Source organism: Argiope bruennichi, chromosome 7 (assembly GCF_947563725.1).
Source record: "Argiope bruennichi chromosome 7, qqArgBrue1.1, whole genome shotgun sequence".
In the NCBI taxonomy this organism is placed as follows: Eukaryota; Metazoa; Arthropoda; class Arachnida; order Araneae; family Araneidae; genus Argiope; species Argiope bruennichi.
Genome location: NC_079157.1, coordinates 11,054,426 through 11,070,327, shown reverse-complemented (window position 1 = coordinate 11,070,327; position 15,902 = coordinate 11,054,426). Strand labels below are relative to the sequence as shown.

The 15,902-nt window shown below is 42.7% G+C and overlaps 17 non-coding genes across 17 annotated transcripts; all 17 read left to right on the top strand.

The window, feature by feature from the left end:
• Positions 1-1,357: 1,357 nt before the first annotated feature.
• Trnad-guc (transfer RNA aspartic acid (anticodon GUC)) lies at positions 1,358-1,429 on the top strand. Its single transcript has one exon. It is a non-coding gene; the product is annotated as a tRNA-Asp (tRNA).
• A 674-nt stretch (positions 1,430-2,103) lies between these two features.
• On the top strand, positions 2,104-2,175 carry Trnad-guc (transfer RNA aspartic acid (anticodon GUC)). The gene has a single exon. It is a non-coding gene; the product is annotated as a tRNA-Asp (tRNA).
• A 221-nt stretch (positions 2,176-2,396) lies between these two features.
• On the top strand, positions 2,397-2,469 carry Trnaf-gaa (transfer RNA phenylalanine (anticodon GAA)). The gene has a single exon. It is a non-coding gene; the product is annotated as a tRNA-Phe (tRNA).
• Positions 2,470-3,912: 1,443 nt separating this feature from the next.
• Positions 3,913-3,985, top strand: Trnaf-gaa (transfer RNA phenylalanine (anticodon GAA)). Its single transcript has one exon. It is a non-coding gene; the product is annotated as a tRNA-Phe (tRNA).
• A 10-nt stretch (positions 3,986-3,995) lies between these two features.
• Trnad-guc (transfer RNA aspartic acid (anticodon GUC)) lies at positions 3,996-4,067 on the top strand. The gene has a single exon. It is a non-coding gene; the product is annotated as a tRNA-Asp (tRNA).
• A 298-nt stretch (positions 4,068-4,365) lies between these two features.
• On the top strand, positions 4,366-4,437 carry Trnad-guc (transfer RNA aspartic acid (anticodon GUC)). Its single transcript has one exon. It is a non-coding gene; the product is annotated as a tRNA-Asp (tRNA).
• A 221-nt stretch (positions 4,438-4,658) lies between these two features.
• On the top strand, positions 4,659-4,731 carry Trnaf-gaa (transfer RNA phenylalanine (anticodon GAA)). The gene has a single exon. It is a non-coding gene; the product is annotated as a tRNA-Phe (tRNA).
• Positions 4,732-5,046: 315 nt separating this feature from the next.
• Trnaf-gaa (transfer RNA phenylalanine (anticodon GAA)) lies at positions 5,047-5,119 on the top strand. Its single transcript has one exon. It is a non-coding gene; the product is annotated as a tRNA-Phe (tRNA).
• Positions 5,120-5,422: 303 nt separating this feature from the next.
• On the top strand, positions 5,423-5,495 carry Trnaf-gaa (transfer RNA phenylalanine (anticodon GAA)). Its single transcript has one exon. It is a non-coding gene; the product is annotated as a tRNA-Phe (tRNA).
• Positions 5,496-5,881: 386 nt separating this feature from the next.
• On the top strand, positions 5,882-5,953 carry Trnad-guc (transfer RNA aspartic acid (anticodon GUC)). The gene has a single exon. It is a non-coding gene; the product is annotated as a tRNA-Asp (tRNA).
• Positions 5,954-6,174: 221 nt separating this feature from the next.
• Trnaf-gaa (transfer RNA phenylalanine (anticodon GAA)) lies at positions 6,175-6,247 on the top strand. The gene has a single exon. It is a non-coding gene; the product is annotated as a tRNA-Phe (tRNA).
• Positions 6,248-6,562: 315 nt separating this feature from the next.
• Positions 6,563-6,635, top strand: Trnaf-gaa (transfer RNA phenylalanine (anticodon GAA)). Its single transcript has one exon. It is a non-coding gene; the product is annotated as a tRNA-Phe (tRNA).
• A 1,425-nt stretch (positions 6,636-8,060) lies between these two features.
• On the top strand, positions 8,061-8,133 carry Trnaf-gaa (transfer RNA phenylalanine (anticodon GAA)). The gene has a single exon. It is a non-coding gene; the product is annotated as a tRNA-Phe (tRNA).
• A 3,287-nt stretch (positions 8,134-11,420) lies between these two features.
• Positions 11,421-11,493, top strand: Trnaf-gaa (transfer RNA phenylalanine (anticodon GAA)). The gene has a single exon. It is a non-coding gene; the product is annotated as a tRNA-Phe (tRNA).
• A 10-nt stretch (positions 11,494-11,503) lies between these two features.
• Positions 11,504-11,575, top strand: Trnad-guc (transfer RNA aspartic acid (anticodon GUC)). The gene has a single exon. It is a non-coding gene; the product is annotated as a tRNA-Asp (tRNA).
• A 2,835-nt stretch (positions 11,576-14,410) lies between these two features.
• Trnaf-gaa (transfer RNA phenylalanine (anticodon GAA)) lies at positions 14,411-14,483 on the top strand. Its single transcript has one exon. It is a non-coding gene; the product is annotated as a tRNA-Phe (tRNA).
• Positions 14,484-14,493: 10 nt separating this feature from the next.
• Trnad-guc (transfer RNA aspartic acid (anticodon GUC)) lies at positions 14,494-14,565 on the top strand. Its single transcript has one exon. It is a non-coding gene; the product is annotated as a tRNA-Asp (tRNA).
• The last annotated feature ends 1,337 nt before the right edge of the window (positions 14,566-15,902 follow it).

Here is a 15,902-nt window from a genome sequence, read left to right as displayed (position 1 = left end):
ATTGACTTTAGAAATCTTGACAAACCACATTCGCTGAGTAACACAATTCTTTATTAGATGTATCTTCTCTCGTCCTTTTATGAACAAATAACATCTTGCTGATTCTTTCCAATTTCATTCTGGTAAAGCTGCTTTCCGATTTCTCCTAGGCGTGCCGAAATAGCTCAGTTGGGAGAGCGTTAGACTGAAGATCTAAAGGTCCCTGGTTCGATCCCGGTTTTCGGCAAGCGTAACTGTCCTCGTTAGTATAGTGGTCAGTATCCCCGCCTGTCACGCGGGAGACCGGGGTTCGATTCCCCGCCGGGGAGTTTGCGATATATCAATAATCTTTTTATTTTTATTGGATAACACTAATAATTCTACCTGTGCGCTTTCGGTTGACTTTAGAAATCTTGACAAACCACATTCGCTGAGTAACACAATTCTTTATTAGATGTATCTTCTCTCGTCCTTTTATGAACAAATAACATCTTGCTGATTCTTTCCAATTTATTCTGGTAAAGCTGCTTTCCGATTTCTCCTAGGCGTGCCGAAATAGCTCAGTTGGGAGAGCGTTAGAATGAAGACCTAGAGGTTCCTGGTTCGATCCCGGGTGTAGGCAAGCGTAACTGTCCTCGGTAGTATAGTGGTCAGTATCCCCGCCTGTCACGCGGGAGACCGGGGTTCGATTCCCCGACGGGGAGTTTGCGATATTTCTTTAATATTTTTATTGGATAACACTAATAATTCTACATGTGCGCTTTCGATTGACTTTAGAAATCTTGACAAACCACATTCGCTGAGTAACACAATTCTTTATTAGATGTATCTTCTCTCGTCTTTTTATGAACAAATAACATCTTGCTGATTCTTTCCAATTTCATTCTGGTAAAGCTGCTTTCCGATTTCTCCTAGGCGTGCCGAAATAAATCAGTTCGGAGAGCGTTAGACTGAATATCTAAAGGTCCCTGGTTCGATCCCGGGTTTCGGCAAGCGTAACTGTTCTCGGTAGTATAGTGGTCAGTATCCTCGACTGTCACGCGGGAGACCGGGGTTCGATTCCCCGCCGGGGAGTTTGCTATATTTCTTTAATCTTTTTATTTTTATTGGATAACACTAATAATTCTACATGTGCGCTTTCGATTGACTTTAGAAATCTTGACAAACCACATTCGCTGAGTAACACATTTCTTTATGAGATGTATCTTCTCTCGTCCTTTTATGAACAAATAACATCTTGCTGATTCTTTCCAATTTCATTCTGGTAAAGCTGCTTTCCGATTTCTCCTAGGCGTGCCGAAATAGCTCAGTTGGGAGAGCGTTAGACTGAAGATGTAAAGGTCCCTGGTTCGATCCCGGGTTTCGGCAAGCTTAACTGTCCTCGGTAGTATAGTGGTCAGTATCCCCGCCTGTCACGCGGGAGACCGGGGTTCGATTCCCCGCCGGGGAGTTTGCGATATTTCTTTAATATTTTTATTGGATAACACTAATAATTCTACATGTGCGCTTTCGATTGACTTTAGAAATCTTGACAAACCACATTCGCTGAGTAACACAATTCTTCCTTAGATGTATCTTCTCTCGTCCTTTTATGAACAAATAACATCTTGCTGATTCTTTCCAATTTCATTCTGGTAAAGCTGCTTTCCGATTTCTCCTAGGCGTGCCGAAATAGCTCAGTTGGGAGAGCGTTAGACTGAAGATCTAAAGGTCCCTGGTTCGATCCCGAGTTTTGGCAAGCGTAACTGTCCTCGGTAGTATAGTGGTCAGTATCCCCACCTGTCACGCGGGAGACCGGGGTTCGATTCCCCGCCGTCGAGTTTGCTATATTTCTTTAATCTTTTTATTTTTATTGGATAACACTAATAATTCTACATGTGCGCTTTCGATTGACTTTAGAAATCTTGACAAACCACATTCGCTGAGTAACACAATTCTTTATTAGATGTATCTTCTCTCGTCCTTTTATGAACAAATAACATCTTGCTGATTCTTTCCAATTTCATTCTGGTAAAGCTGCTTTCCGATTTCTCCTAGGCGTGCCGAAATAAATCAGTTGGGAGAGCGTTCGACTGAATATCTAAAGGTCCCTGGTTCGATCCCGGGTTTCGGCAAGCGTAACTGTCCTCGGTAGTATAGTGGTCAGTATCCCCGCCTGTCACGCGGGAGACCGGGGTTCGATTCCCCGCCGGGGAGTTTGTGATATATCAATAATCTTTTTATTTTTATTGGATAACACTAATAATTCTACATGTGCGCTTTCGATTGACTTTAGAAATCTTGACAAACCACATTCGCTGAGTAACACAATTCTTTATTAGATGTATCTTCTCTCGTCCTTTTATGAACAAATAACATCTTGCTGATTCTTTCCAATTTCATTCTGGTAAAGCTGCTTTCCGATTTCTCCTAGGTGTGCCGAAATAGCTCAGTTGGGAGAGCGTTAGACTGAAGATCTAAAGGTCCCTGGTTCGATCCCGGGTTTCGGCAAGCGTAATTGTCCTCGGTAGTATAGTGGTCAGTATCCCCGCCTGTCATGCGGGAGACCGGGGTTCGATTCCCCGGCGGGGAGTTTGCGATATATCAATAATATTTTTATTTTTATTTTTATTTTTATTGGATAACACTAATAATTCTACATGTGCTCTTTCGATTTACTTTAGAAATCTTGACAAATCACATTCGCTGAGTAACACAATTCTTCCTTAGATGTATCTTCTCTCGTCCTTTTATGAACAAATAACATCTTGCTGATTCTTTCCAGTTTCATTCTCATAAAGCTGCTTTCCTATTTCTCCTAGGCGTGCCGAAATAGCTCAGTTGGGAGAGCGTTAGACTGAAGATCTAAAGGTCCCTGGTTCGATCCCGGGTTTCTTCAAGCGTAATTGTCCTCGGTAGTATAGTGGTCAGTATCCCCGCCTGTCATGCGGGAGACCGGGGTTCGATTCCCCGGCGGGGAGTTTGCGATATATCAATAATCTTTTTATTTTTATTGGATAACACTAATAATTCTACATGTGCGCTTTCGATTGACTTTAGAAATCTTGACAAACCACATTCGCTGAGTAACACAATTCTTTATTAGATGTATCATCTCTCGTCCTTTTATGAACAAATAACATTTTGCTGATTCTTTCCAATTTCATTCTGGTAAAACTGCTTTCCGATTTCTCCTAGGCGTGCCGAAATAGCTCAGTTGGGAGAGCGATAGACTGAAGATCTAAAGGTCCCTGGTTCGATCCCGGGTTTCGGCAAGCGTAATTGTCCTCGGTATTATAGTGGTCAGTATCCCCGCCTGTCATGCGGGAGACCGGGGTTCGATTCCCCGGCGGGGAGTTTGCGATATATCAATAATCTTTTTATTTTTATTGGATAACACTAATAATTCTACATGTGCGCTTTCGATTGACTTTAGAAATCTTGACAAACCACATTCGCTGAGTAACACAATTCTTTATTAGATGTATCATCTCTCGTCCTTTTATGAACAAATAACATTTTGCTGATTCTTTCCAATTTCATTCTGGTAAAACTGCTTTCCGATTTCTCCTAGGCGTGCCGAAATAGCTCAGTTGGGAGAGCGATAGACTGAAGATCTAAAGGTCCCTGGTTCGATCCCGGGTTTCGGCAAGCGTAACTGTCCTCGGTAGTATAGTGGTCAGTATCCCCGCCTGTCACGCGGGAGACCGGGGTTCGATTCCCCGCCGTCGAGTTTGCTATATTTCTTTAATCTTTTTATTTTTATTGGATAACACTAATAATTCTACATGTGCGCTTTCGATTGACTTTAGAAATCTTGACAAATCACATTCGCTGAGTAACACAATTCTTTATTAGATGTATCTTCTCTCGTTCTTTTATGAACAAATAACATCTTGCTGATTCTTTCCAATTTCATTCTGGTAAAGCTGCTTTCCGATTTCTCCTAGGCGTGCCGAAATAGCTCAGTTGGGAGAGCGTTAGACTGAAGATCTAAAGGTCCCTGGTTCGATCCCGGGTTTCGGCAAGCTTAACTGTCCTCGGTAGTATAGTGGTCAGTATCCCCGCCTGTCACGCGGGAGACCGGGGTTCGATTCCCCGCCGGGGAGTTTGCGATATTTCTTTAATATTTTTATTGGATAACACTAATAATTCTACATGTGCTCTTTCGATTTACTTTAGAAATCTTGACAAATCACATTCGCTGAGTAACACAATTCTTCCTTAGATGTATCTTCTCTCGTCCGTTTATGAACAAATAACCTCTTGCTGATTCTTTCCAGTTTCATTCTCATAAAGCTGCTTTCCGATTTCTCCTAGGCGTGCCGAAATAGCTCAGTTGGGAGAGCGTTAGACTGAAGATCTAACGGTCCCTATTTCGATCCCGGGTTTCGGCAAGCGTAACTGTCCTCGGTAGTATAGTGGTCAGTATCCCCGCCTGTCACGCGGGAGACCGGGGTTCGATTCCCCGCCGGGGAGCTTGCGATATAACATTAATCTTTTTATTTTTATTAGATAACACTAATAATTCTACATGTGCGCTTTCGATTGACTTTAGAAATCTCGACAAACCACATTCGCTGAGTAACACAATTCTTCCTTAGATGTATATTCTCTCGTCCTTTTATGAACAAATAACATCTTGCTGATTCTTTCCAGTTTCATTCTGGTAAAGCTGCTTTCCGATTTCTCCTAGGCGTGCCGAAATAGCTCAGTTGGGAGAGCGTTAGACTGAAGATCTAAAGGTCCCTGGTTCGATCCCGGGTTTCGGCAAGCGTAACTGTCCTCGTTAGTATAGTGGTCAGTATCCCCGCCTGTCACGCGGGAGACCGGGGTTCGATTCCCCGACGGGGAGTTTGCGATATAAAATTAATCTTTTTATTTTTATTTTTATTTTTATTGGATAACACTAATAATTCTACATGTGCTCTTTCGATTTACTTTAGAAATCTTGACAAATCACATTCGCTGAGTAACACAATTCTTCCTTAGATGTATCTTCTCTCGTCCTTTTATGAACAAATAACATCTTGCTGATTCTTTCCAGTTTCATTCTCATAAAGCTGCTTTCCGATTTCTCCTAGGCGTGCCGAAATAGCTCAGCTGGGAGAGCGTTAGACTGAAGATCTAAAGGTCCCTGGTTCGATCCCGGGTTTCGGCAAGCGTAACTGTCCTCGGTAGTATAGTGGTCAGTATCCCCGCCTGTCACGCTGGAGACCGGGGTTTGATTCCCCGCCGTCGAGTTTGCTATATTTCTTTAATCTTTTTATTTTTATTGGATAACACTAATAATTCTACATGTGCGCTTTCGATTGACTTTAGAAATCTTGACAAACCACATTCGCTGAGTAACACAATTCTTTATTAGATGTATCTTCTCTCGTTCTTTTATGAACAAATAACATCTTGCTGATTCTTTCCAATTTCATTCTGGTAAAGCTGCTTTCCGATTTCTCTTAGGCGTGCCGAAATAGCTCAGTTGGGAGAGCGTTAGACTGAAGATCTAAAGGTCCCTGGTTCGATCCCGGGTTTCGGCAAGCGTAACTGTCCTCGGTAGTATAGTGGTCAGTATCCCCGCCTGTCACGCGGGAGACCGGGGTTCGATTCCCCGCCGTCGAGTTTGCTATATTTCTTTAATCTTTTTGTTTTTATTGTATAACACTAATAATTCTACATGTGCGCTTTCGATTGACTTTAGAAATCTTGACAAACCACATTCGCTGAGTAACACAATTCTTTATTAGATGTATCTTCTCTCGTCCTTTTATGAACAAATAACATCTTGCTGATTCTTTCCAGTTTCATTCTCATAAAGCTGCTTTCCGATTTCTCCTAGGCGTGCCGAAATAGCTCAGTTGGGAGAGCGTTAGACTGAAGATCTAACGGTCCCTATTTCGATCCCGGGTTTCGGCAAGCGTAACTGTCCTCGGTAGTATAGTGGTCAGTATCCCCGCCTGTCACGCGGGAGACCGGGGTTCGATTCCCCGCCGGGGAGCTTGCGATATAACATTAATCTTTTTATTTTTATTAGATAACACTAATAATTCTACATGTGCGCTTTCGATTGACTTTAGAAATCTCGACAAAACACATTCGCTGAGTAACACAATTCTTCCTTAGATGTATATTCTCTCGTCCTTTTATGAACAAATAACATCTTGCTGATTCTTTCCAGTTTCATTCTGGTAAAGCTGCTTTCCGATTTCTCCTAGGCGTGCCGAAATAGCTCAGTTGGGAGAGCGTTAGACTGAAGATCTAAAGGTCCCTGGTTCGATCCCGGGTTTCGGCAAGCGTAACTGTCCTCGTTAGTATAGTGGTCAGTATCCCCGCCTGTCACGCGGGAGACCGGGGTTCGATTCCCCGACGGGGAGTTTGCGATATAACATTAATCTTTTTATTTTTATTTTTATTTTTATTGGATAACACTAATAATTCTACATGTGCTCTTTCGATTTACTTTAGAAATCTTGACAAATCACATTCGCTGAGTAACACAATTCTTAATTAGATGTATCTTCTCTCGTCCTTTTATGAACAAATAACATCTTGCTGATTCTTTCCAGTTTCATTCTCATAAAGCTGCTTTCCGATTTCTCCTAGGCGTGCCGAAATAGCTCAGCTGGGAGAGCGTTAGACTGAAGATCTAAAGGTCCCTGGTTCGATCCCGGGTTTCGGCAAGCGTAACTGTCCTCGGTAGTATAGTGGTCAGTATCCCCGCCTGTCACGCTGGAGACCAGGGTTCGATTCCCCGCCGTCGAGTTTGCTATATTTCTTTAATCTTTTTATTTTTATTGGATAACACTAATAATTCTACATGTGCGCTTTCGATTGACTTTAGAAATCTTGACAAACCACATTCGCTGAGTAACACAATTCTTTATTAGATGTATCTTCTCTCGTCCTTTTATGAACAAATTACATCTTGCTGATTCTTTCCAATTTCATTTTGGTAAAGCTGCTTTCCGATTTCTCCTAGGGGTGCCGAAATAGCTCAGTTGGGAGAGCGTTAGACTGAAGATGTAAAGGTCCCTGGTTCGATCCCGGGTTTCGGCAAGCGTAACTGTCCTAGGTAGTATAGTGGTCAATATCCCCGCCTGTCACGCGGGAGACCGGGGTTCGATTCCCCGCCGGGGAGTTTGCGATATTTCTTTAATATTTTTATTGGATAACACTAATAATTCTACATGTGCGCTTTCGATTGACTTTAGAAATCTTGACAAACCACATTCGCTGAGTAACACAATTCTTTATTAGATGTATCTTCTCTCGTCTTTTTATGAACAAATAACATCTTGCTGATTCTCTCCAATTTCATTCTGGTAAAGCTGCTTTCCGATTTCTCCTAGGCGTGCCGAAATAGCTCTGTTGGGAGAGCGTTAGACTGAAGATCTAAAGGTCCCTGGTTCGATCCCGGGTTTCGGCAAGCGTAACTGTCGTCGGTAGTATAGTGGTCAGTATCCCCGCCTGTCACGCGGGAGACCGGGGTTCGATTCCCCGACGGGGAGTTTGCGATATATCAATAATCTTTTTATTTTTATTGGATAACACTAATAATTCTACCTTTGCGCTTTCGATTGACTTTAGAAATCTTGACAAACCACATTCGCTGAGTAACACAATTCTTTATTAGATGTATCTTCTCTCGTCCTTTTATGAACAAATAACATCTTGCTGATTCTTTCCAATTTCATTCTGGTAAAGCTGCTTTCCGATTTCTCCTAGGCGTGCCGAAATAGCTCAGTTGGGAGAGCGTTAGACTGAAGATCTAGAGGTCCCTGGTTCGATCCCGGGTGTTGGCAAGCGTAACTGTCCTCGGTAGTATAGTGGTCAGTATCCCCGCCTGTCCTCCGGGAGACCGGGGTTCGATTCCCCGCCGGGGAGTTTGTGATATATCAATAATCTTTTTATTTTTATTGGATAACACTAATAATTCTACATGTGCGCTTTCGATTGACTTTAGAAATCTTGACAAACCACATTCGCTGAGTAACACAATTCTTTATTAGATGTATCTTCTCTCGTCCTTTTATGAACAAATAACATCTTGCTGATTCTTTCCAATTTCATTCTGGTAAAGCTGCTTTCCGATTTCTCCTAGGCGTGCCGAAATAGCTCAGTTGGGAGAGCGTTAGACTGAAGATCTAAAGGTCCCTGGTTCGATCCCGGGTTTCGGCAAGCGTAACTGTCCTCGGTAGTATAGTGGTCAGTATCCCCGCCTGTCACGCGGCAGACCGGGGTTCGATTCCCCGCCGTCGAGTTTGCTATATTTCTTTAATATTTTTATTGGATAACACTAATAATTCTACATGTGCGCTTTCGATTGACTTTAGAAATCTTGACAAACCTCATTCGCTGAGTAACACAATTCTTCCTTAGATGTATCTTCTCTCGTCCTTTTATGAACAAATAACATCTTGCTGATTCTTTCCAGTTTCATTCTCATAAAGCTGCTTTCCGATTTCTCCTAGGCGTGCCGAAATAGCTCAGCTGGGAAAGCGTTAGACTGAAGATCTAAAGGTCCCTGGTTCGATCCCGGGTTTCGGCAAGCGTAACTGTCCTCGGTAGTATAGTGGTCAGTATCCCCGCCTGTCACGCTGGAGACCGGGGTTCGATTCCCCGCCGTCGAGTTTGTTATATTTCTTTAATCTTTTTATTTTTATTGGATAACACTAATAATTCTACATGTGCGCTTTCGATTGACTTTAGAAATCTTGACAAACCACATTCGCTGAGTAACACAATTCTTTATTAGATGTATCTTCTCTCGTCCTTTTATGAACAAATTACATCTTGCTGATTCTTTCCAATTTCATTCTGGTAAAGCTGCTTTCCGATTTCTCCTAGGGGTGCCGAAATAGCTCAGTTGGGAGAGCGTTAGACTGAAGATGTAAAGGTCCCTGGTTCGATCCCGGGTTTCGGCAAGCGTAACTGTCCTAGGTAGTATAGTGGTCAATATCCCCGCCTGTCACGCGGGAGACCGGGGTTCGATTCCCCGCCGGGGAGTTTGCGATATTTCTTTAATATTTTTATTGCATAACACTAATAATTCTACATGTGCGCTTTCGATTGACTTTAGAAATCTTGACAAACCACATTCGCTGAGTAACACAATTCTTTATTAGATGTATCTTCTCTCGTCCTTTTATGAACAAATAACATCTTGCTGATTCTTTCCAATTTCATTCTGGTAAAGCTGCTTTCCGATTTCTCCTAGGGGTGCCGAAATAGCTCAGTTGGGAGAGCGTTAGACTGAAGATGTAAAGGTCCCTGGTTCGATCCCGGGTTTCGGCAAGCGTAACTGTCCTAGGTAGTATAGTGGTCAATATCCCCGCCTGTCACGCGGGAGACCGGGGTTCGATTCCCCGCCGGGGAGTTTGCGATATTTCTTTAATATTTTTATTGCATAACACTAATAATTCTACATGTGCGCTTTCGATTGACTTTAGAAATCTTGACAAACCACATTCGCTGAGTAACACAATTCTTTATTAGATGTATCTTCTCTCGTCCTTTTATGAACAAATAACATCTTGCTGATTCTTTCCAATTTCATTCTGGTAAAGCTGCTTTCCGATTTCTCCTAGGCGTGCCGAAATAGCTCAGTTGGGAGAGCGTTAGACTGAAGATCTAGAGGTCCCTGGTTCGATCCCGGGTGTTGGCAAGCGTAACTGTCCTCGGTAGTATAGTGGTCAGTATCCCCGCCTGTCCTCCGGGAGACCGGGGTTCGATTCCCCGCAGGGGAGTTTGTGATATATCAATAATCTTTTTATTTTTATTGGATAACACTAATAATTCTACATGTGCGCTTTCGATTGACTTTAGAAATCTTGACAAACCACATTCGCTGAGTAACACAATTCTTTATTAGATGTATCTTCTCTCGTCCTTTTATGAACAAATAACATCTTGCTGATTCTTTCCAATTTCATTCTGGTAAAGCTGCTTTCCGATTTCTCCTAGGCGTGCCGAAATAGCTCAGTTGGGAGAGCGTTAGACTGAAGATCTAAAGGTCCCTGGTTCGATCCCGGTTTTCGGCAAGCGTAACTGTCCTCGTTAGTATAGTGGTCAGTATCCCCGCCTGTCACGCGGGAGACCGGGGTTCGATTCCCCGCCGGGGAGTTTGCGATATATCAATAATCTTTTTATTTTTATTGGATAACACTAATAATTCTACCTGTGCGCTTTCGATTGACTTTAGAAATCTTGACAAACCACATTCGCTGAGTAACACAATTCTTTATTAGATGTATCTTCTCTCGTCCTTTTATGAACAAATAACATCTTGCTGATTCTTTCCAATTTCATTCTGGTAAAGCTGCTTTCCGATTTCTCCTAGGCGTGCCGAAATAGCTCAGTTGGGAGAGCGTTAGAATGAAGACCTAGAGGTTCCTGGTTCGATCCCGGGTGTTGGCAAGCGTAACTGTCCTCGGTAGTATAGTGGTCAGTATCCTCGACTGTCACGCGGGAGACCGGGGTTCGATTCCCCGCCGGGGAGTTTGCTATATTTCTTTAATCTTTTTATTTTTATTGGATAACACTAATAATTCTACATGTGCGCTTTCGATTGACTTTAGAAATCTTGACAAACCACATTCGCTGAGTAACACATTTCTTTATGAGATGTATCTTCTCTCGTCCTTTTATGAACAAATAACATCTTGCTGATTCTTTCCAATTTCATTCTGGTAAAGCTGCTTTCCGATTTCTCCTAGGCGTGCCGAAATAGCTCAGTTGGGAGAGCGTTAGACTGAAGATGTAAAGGTCCCTGGTTCGATCCCGGGTTTCGGCAAGCTTAACTGTCCTCGGTAGTATAGTGGTCAGTATCCTCGCCTGTCACGCGGGACACCGGGGTTCGATTCCCCGCCGGGGAGTTTGCGATATTTCTTTAATATTTTTATTGGATAACACTAATAATTCTACATGTGCGCTTTCGATTGACTTTAGAAATCTTGACAAACCACATTCGCTGAGTAACACAATTCTTCCTTAGATGTATCTTCTCTCGTCCTTTTATGAACAAATAACATCTTGCTGATTCTTTCCAATTTCATTCTGGTAAAGCTGCTTTCCGATTTCTCCTAGGCGTGCCGAAATAGCTCAGTTGGGAGAGCGTTAGACTGAAGATCTAAAGGTCCCTGGTTCGATCCCGAGTTTCGGCAAGCGTAACTGTCCTCGGTAGTATAGTGGTCAGTATCCCCACCTGTCACGCGGGAGACCGGGGTTCGATTCCCCGCCGTCGAGTTTGCTATATTTCTTTAATCTTTTTATTTTTATTGGATAACACTAATAATTCTACATGTGCGCTTTCGATTGACTTTAGAAATCTTGACAAACCACATTCGCTGAGTAACACAATTCTTTATTAGATGTATCTTCTCTCGTCCTTTTATGAACAAATAACATCTTGCTGATTCTTTCCAATTTCATTCTGGTAAAGCTGCTTTCCGATTTCTCCTAGGTGTGCCGAAATAGCTCAGTTGGGAGAGCGTTAGACTGAAGATCTAAAGGTCCCTGGTTCGATCCCGGGTTTCGGCAAGCGTAACTGTCCTCGGTAGTATAGTGGTCAGTATCCCCGCCTGTCACGCGGGAGACCGGGGTTCGATTCCCCGCCGGGGAGTTTGCGATATATCAATAATCTTTTTATTTTTATTGGATAACACTAATAATTCTACCTGTGCGCTTTCGATTGACTTTAGAAATCTTGACAAACCACATTCGCTGAGTAACACAATTCTTTATTAGATGTATCTTCTCTCGCCCTTTTATGAACAAATAACATCTTGCTGATTCTTTCCAATTTCATTCTGGTAAAGCTGCTTTCCGATTTCTCCTAGGCGTGCCGAAATAGCTCAGTTGGGAGAGCGTTAGACTGAAGATCTAAAGGTCCCTGGTTCGATCCCGGGTTTCGTCAAGCGTAACTGTCCTCGGTAGTATAGTGGTCAGTATCCCCGCCTGTCACGCGGGAGACCGGGGTTCGATTCCCCGCCGTCGAGTTTGCTATATTTCTTTAATCTTTTTATTTTTATTGGATAACACTAATAATTCTACATGTGCGCTTTCGATTGACTTTAGAAATCTTGACAAACCACATTCGCTGAGTAACACAATTCTTTATTAGATGTATCTTCTCTCGTCCTTTTATGAACGAATAACATCTTGCTGATTCTTTCCAATTTCATTCTGGTAAAGCTGCTTTCCGATTTCTCCTAGGCGTGCCGAAATAGCTCAGTTGGGAGAGCGTTAGACTGAAGATGTAAAGGTCCCTGCTTCGATCCCGGGTTTCGGCAAGCTTAACTGTCCTCGGTAGTATAGTGGCCAGTATCCCCGCCTGTCACGCGGGAGACCGGGGTTCGATTCCCCGCCGGGGAGTTTGCGATATTTCTTTAATATTTTTATTGGATAACACTAATAATTCTACATGTGCGCTTTCGATTGACTTTAGAAATCTTGACAAACCACATTCGCTGAGTAACACAATTCTTTATTAGATGTATCTTCTCTCGTCCTTTTATGAACAAATAACATCTTGCTGATTCTTTCCAATTTCATTCTGGTAAAGCTGCTTTCCGATTTCTCCTAGGCGTGCCGAAATAGCTCAGTTGGGAGAGCGTTAGAATGAAGACCTAGAGGTTCCTGGTTCGATCCCGGGTGTTGGCAAGCGTAACTGTCCTCGGTAGTATAGTGGTCAGTATCCTCGACTGTCACGCGGGAGACCGGGGTTCGATTCCCCGCCGGGGAGTTTGCTATATTTCTTTAATCTTTTTATTTTTATTGGATAACACTAATAATTCTACATGTGCGCTTTCGATTGACTTTAGAAATCTTGACAAACCACATTCGCTGAGTAACACATTTCTTTATGAGATGTATCTTCTCTCGTCCTTTTATGAACAAATAACATCTTGCTGATTCTTTCCAATTTCATTCTGGTAAAGCTGCTTTCCGATTTCTCCTAGGCGTGCCGAAATAGCTCAGTTGGGAGAGCGTTAGACTGAAGATGTAAAGGTCCCTGGTTCGATCCCGGGTTTCGGCAAGCTTAACTGTCCTCGGTAGTATAGTGGTCAGTATCCTCGCCTGTCACGCGGGACACCGGGGTTCGATTCCCCGCCGGGGAGTTTGCGATATTTCTTTAATATTTTTATTGGATAACACTAATAATTCTACATGTGCGCTTTCGATTGACTTTAGAAATCTTGACAAACCACATTCGCTGAGTAACACAATTCTTCCTTAGATGTATCTTCTCTCGTCCTTTTATGAACAAATAACATCTTGCTGATTCTTTCCAATTTCATTCTGGTAAAGCTGCTTTCCGATTTCTCCTAGGCGTGCCGAAATAGCTCAGTTGGGAGAGCGTTAGACTGAAGATCTAAAGGTCCCTGGTTCGATCCCGAGTTTCGGCAAGCGTAACTGTCCTCGGTAGTATAGTGGTCAGTATCCCCACCTGTCACGCGGGAGACCGGGGTTCGATTCCCCGCCGTCGAGTTTGCTATATTTCTTTAATCTTTTTATTTTTATTGGATAACACTAATAATTCTACATGTGCGCTTTCGATTGACTTTAGAAATCTTGACAAACCACATTCGCTGAGTAACACAATTCTTTATTAGATGTATCTTCTCTCGTCCTTTTATGAACAAATAACATCTTGCTGATTCTTTCCAATTTCATTCTGGTAAAGCTGCTTTCCGATTTCTCCTAGGCGTGCCGAAATAAATCAGTTGGGAGAGCGTTAGACTGAATATCTAAAGGTCCCTGGTTCGATCCCGGGTTTCGGCAAGCGTAACGGTCCTCGGTAGTATAGTGGTCAGTATCCTCGACTGTCACGCGGGAGACCGGGGTTCGATTCCCCGCCGGGGAGTTTGCTATATTTCTTTGATCTTTTTATTTTTATTGGATAACACTAATAATTCTACATGTGCGCTTTCGATTGACTTTAGAAATCTTGACAAACCACATTCGATGAGTAACACAATTCTTCCTTAGATGTATCTTCTCTCGTCCTTTTATGAACAAATAACATCTTGCTGATTCTTTCCAATTTCATTCTGGTAAAGCTGCTTTCCGATTTCTCCAAGGGGTGCCGAAATAGCTCAGTTGGGAGAGCGTTAGACTGAAGATATAAATGTCCGTGGTTCGATCCCGGGTTTCGGCAAGCGTAACTGTCCTCGGTAGTATAGTGGTCATTATACCCGCCTGTCACGCGGGAGACCGGGGTTCGATTCCCCGACGGGGAGTTTGCGATATTTCTTTAATATTTTTATTGGATAACACTAATAATTCTACATGTGCGCTTTCGATTGACTTTAGAAATCTTGACAAACCACATTCGCTGAGTAACACAATTCTTTATTAGATGTATCTTCTCTCGTCCTTTTATGAACAAATAACATCTTGCTGATTCTTTCCAATTTCATTCTGGTAAAGCTGCTTTCCGATTTCTCCTGGGTGTGCCGAAATAGCTCAGTTGGGAGAGCGTTAGACTGAAGATCTAAAGGTCCCTGGTTCGATCCCGGGTTTCGGCAAGCGTAACTGTCCTCGGTAGTATAGTGGTCAGTATCCCCGCCTGTCACGCGGGAGACCGGGGTTCGATTCCCCGCCGGGGAGTTTGCGATATATCAATAATCTTTTTATTTTTATTGGATAACACTAATAATTCTACCTGTGCGCTTTCGATTGACTTTAGAAATCTTGACAAACCACATTCGCTGAGTAACACAATTCTTTATTAGATGTATCTTCTCTCGCCCTTTTATGAACAAATAACATCTTGCTGATTCTTTCCAATTTCATTCTGGTAAAGCTGCTTTCCGATTTCTCCTAGGCGTGCCGAAATAGCTCAGTTGGGAGAGCGTTAGACTGAAGATCTAAAGGTCCATGGTTCGATCCCGGGTTTCGTCAAGCGTAACTGTCCTCGGTAGTATAGTGGTCAGTATCCCCGCCTGTCACGCGGGAGACCGGGGTTCGATTCCCCGCCGTCGAGTTTGCTATATTTCTTTAATCTTTTTATTTTTATTGGATAACACTAATAATTCTACATGTGCGCTTTCGATTGACTTTAGAAATCTTGACAAACCACATTCGCTGAGTAACACAATTCTTTATTAGATGTATCTTCTCTCTTCCTTTTATGAACGAATAACATCTTGCTGATTCTTTCCAATTTCATTCTGGTAAAGCTGCTTTCCGATTTCTCCTAGGCGTGCCGAAATAGCTCAGTTGGGAGAGCGTTAGACTGAAGATGTAAAGGTCCCTGCTTCGATCCCGGGTTTCGGCAAGCTTAACTGTCCTCGGTAGTATAGTGGCCAGTATCCCCGCCTGTCACGCGGGAGACCGGGGTTCGATTCCCCGCCGGGGAGTTTGCGATATTTCTTTAATATTTTTATTGGATAACACTAATAATTCTACATGTGCGCTTTCGATTGACTTTAGAAATCTTAACAAACCACATTCGCTGAGTAACACAATTCTTCCTTAGATGTATCTTCTCTGGTCCTTTTATGAACAAATAACATCTTGCTGATTCTTTCCAATTTCATTCTGGTAAAGCTGCTTTCCGATTTCTCCTAGGCGTGCCGAAATAGCTCAGTTGGGAGAGCGTTAGACTGAAGATCTAAAGGTCCCTGGTTCGATCCTGGGTTTCGGCAAGCGTAGCTGTCCTCGGTAGTATAGTGGTCAGTATCCCCGCCTGTCACGCGGGAGACCGGGGTTCGATTCCCCACCGGGGAATTTGCGATATTTCTTTAATATTTTTATTGGATAACACTAATAATTCCACATGTGCGCTTTCGATTGACTTTAGAAATCTTGACAAACCACATTCGCTGAGTAACACAATTCTTTATTAGATGTATCTTCTCTCGTCCTTTTATGAACAAATAACATCTTGCTGATTCTTTCCAATTTCATTCTGGTAAAGCTGCTTTCCGATTCCTCCTAAGCGT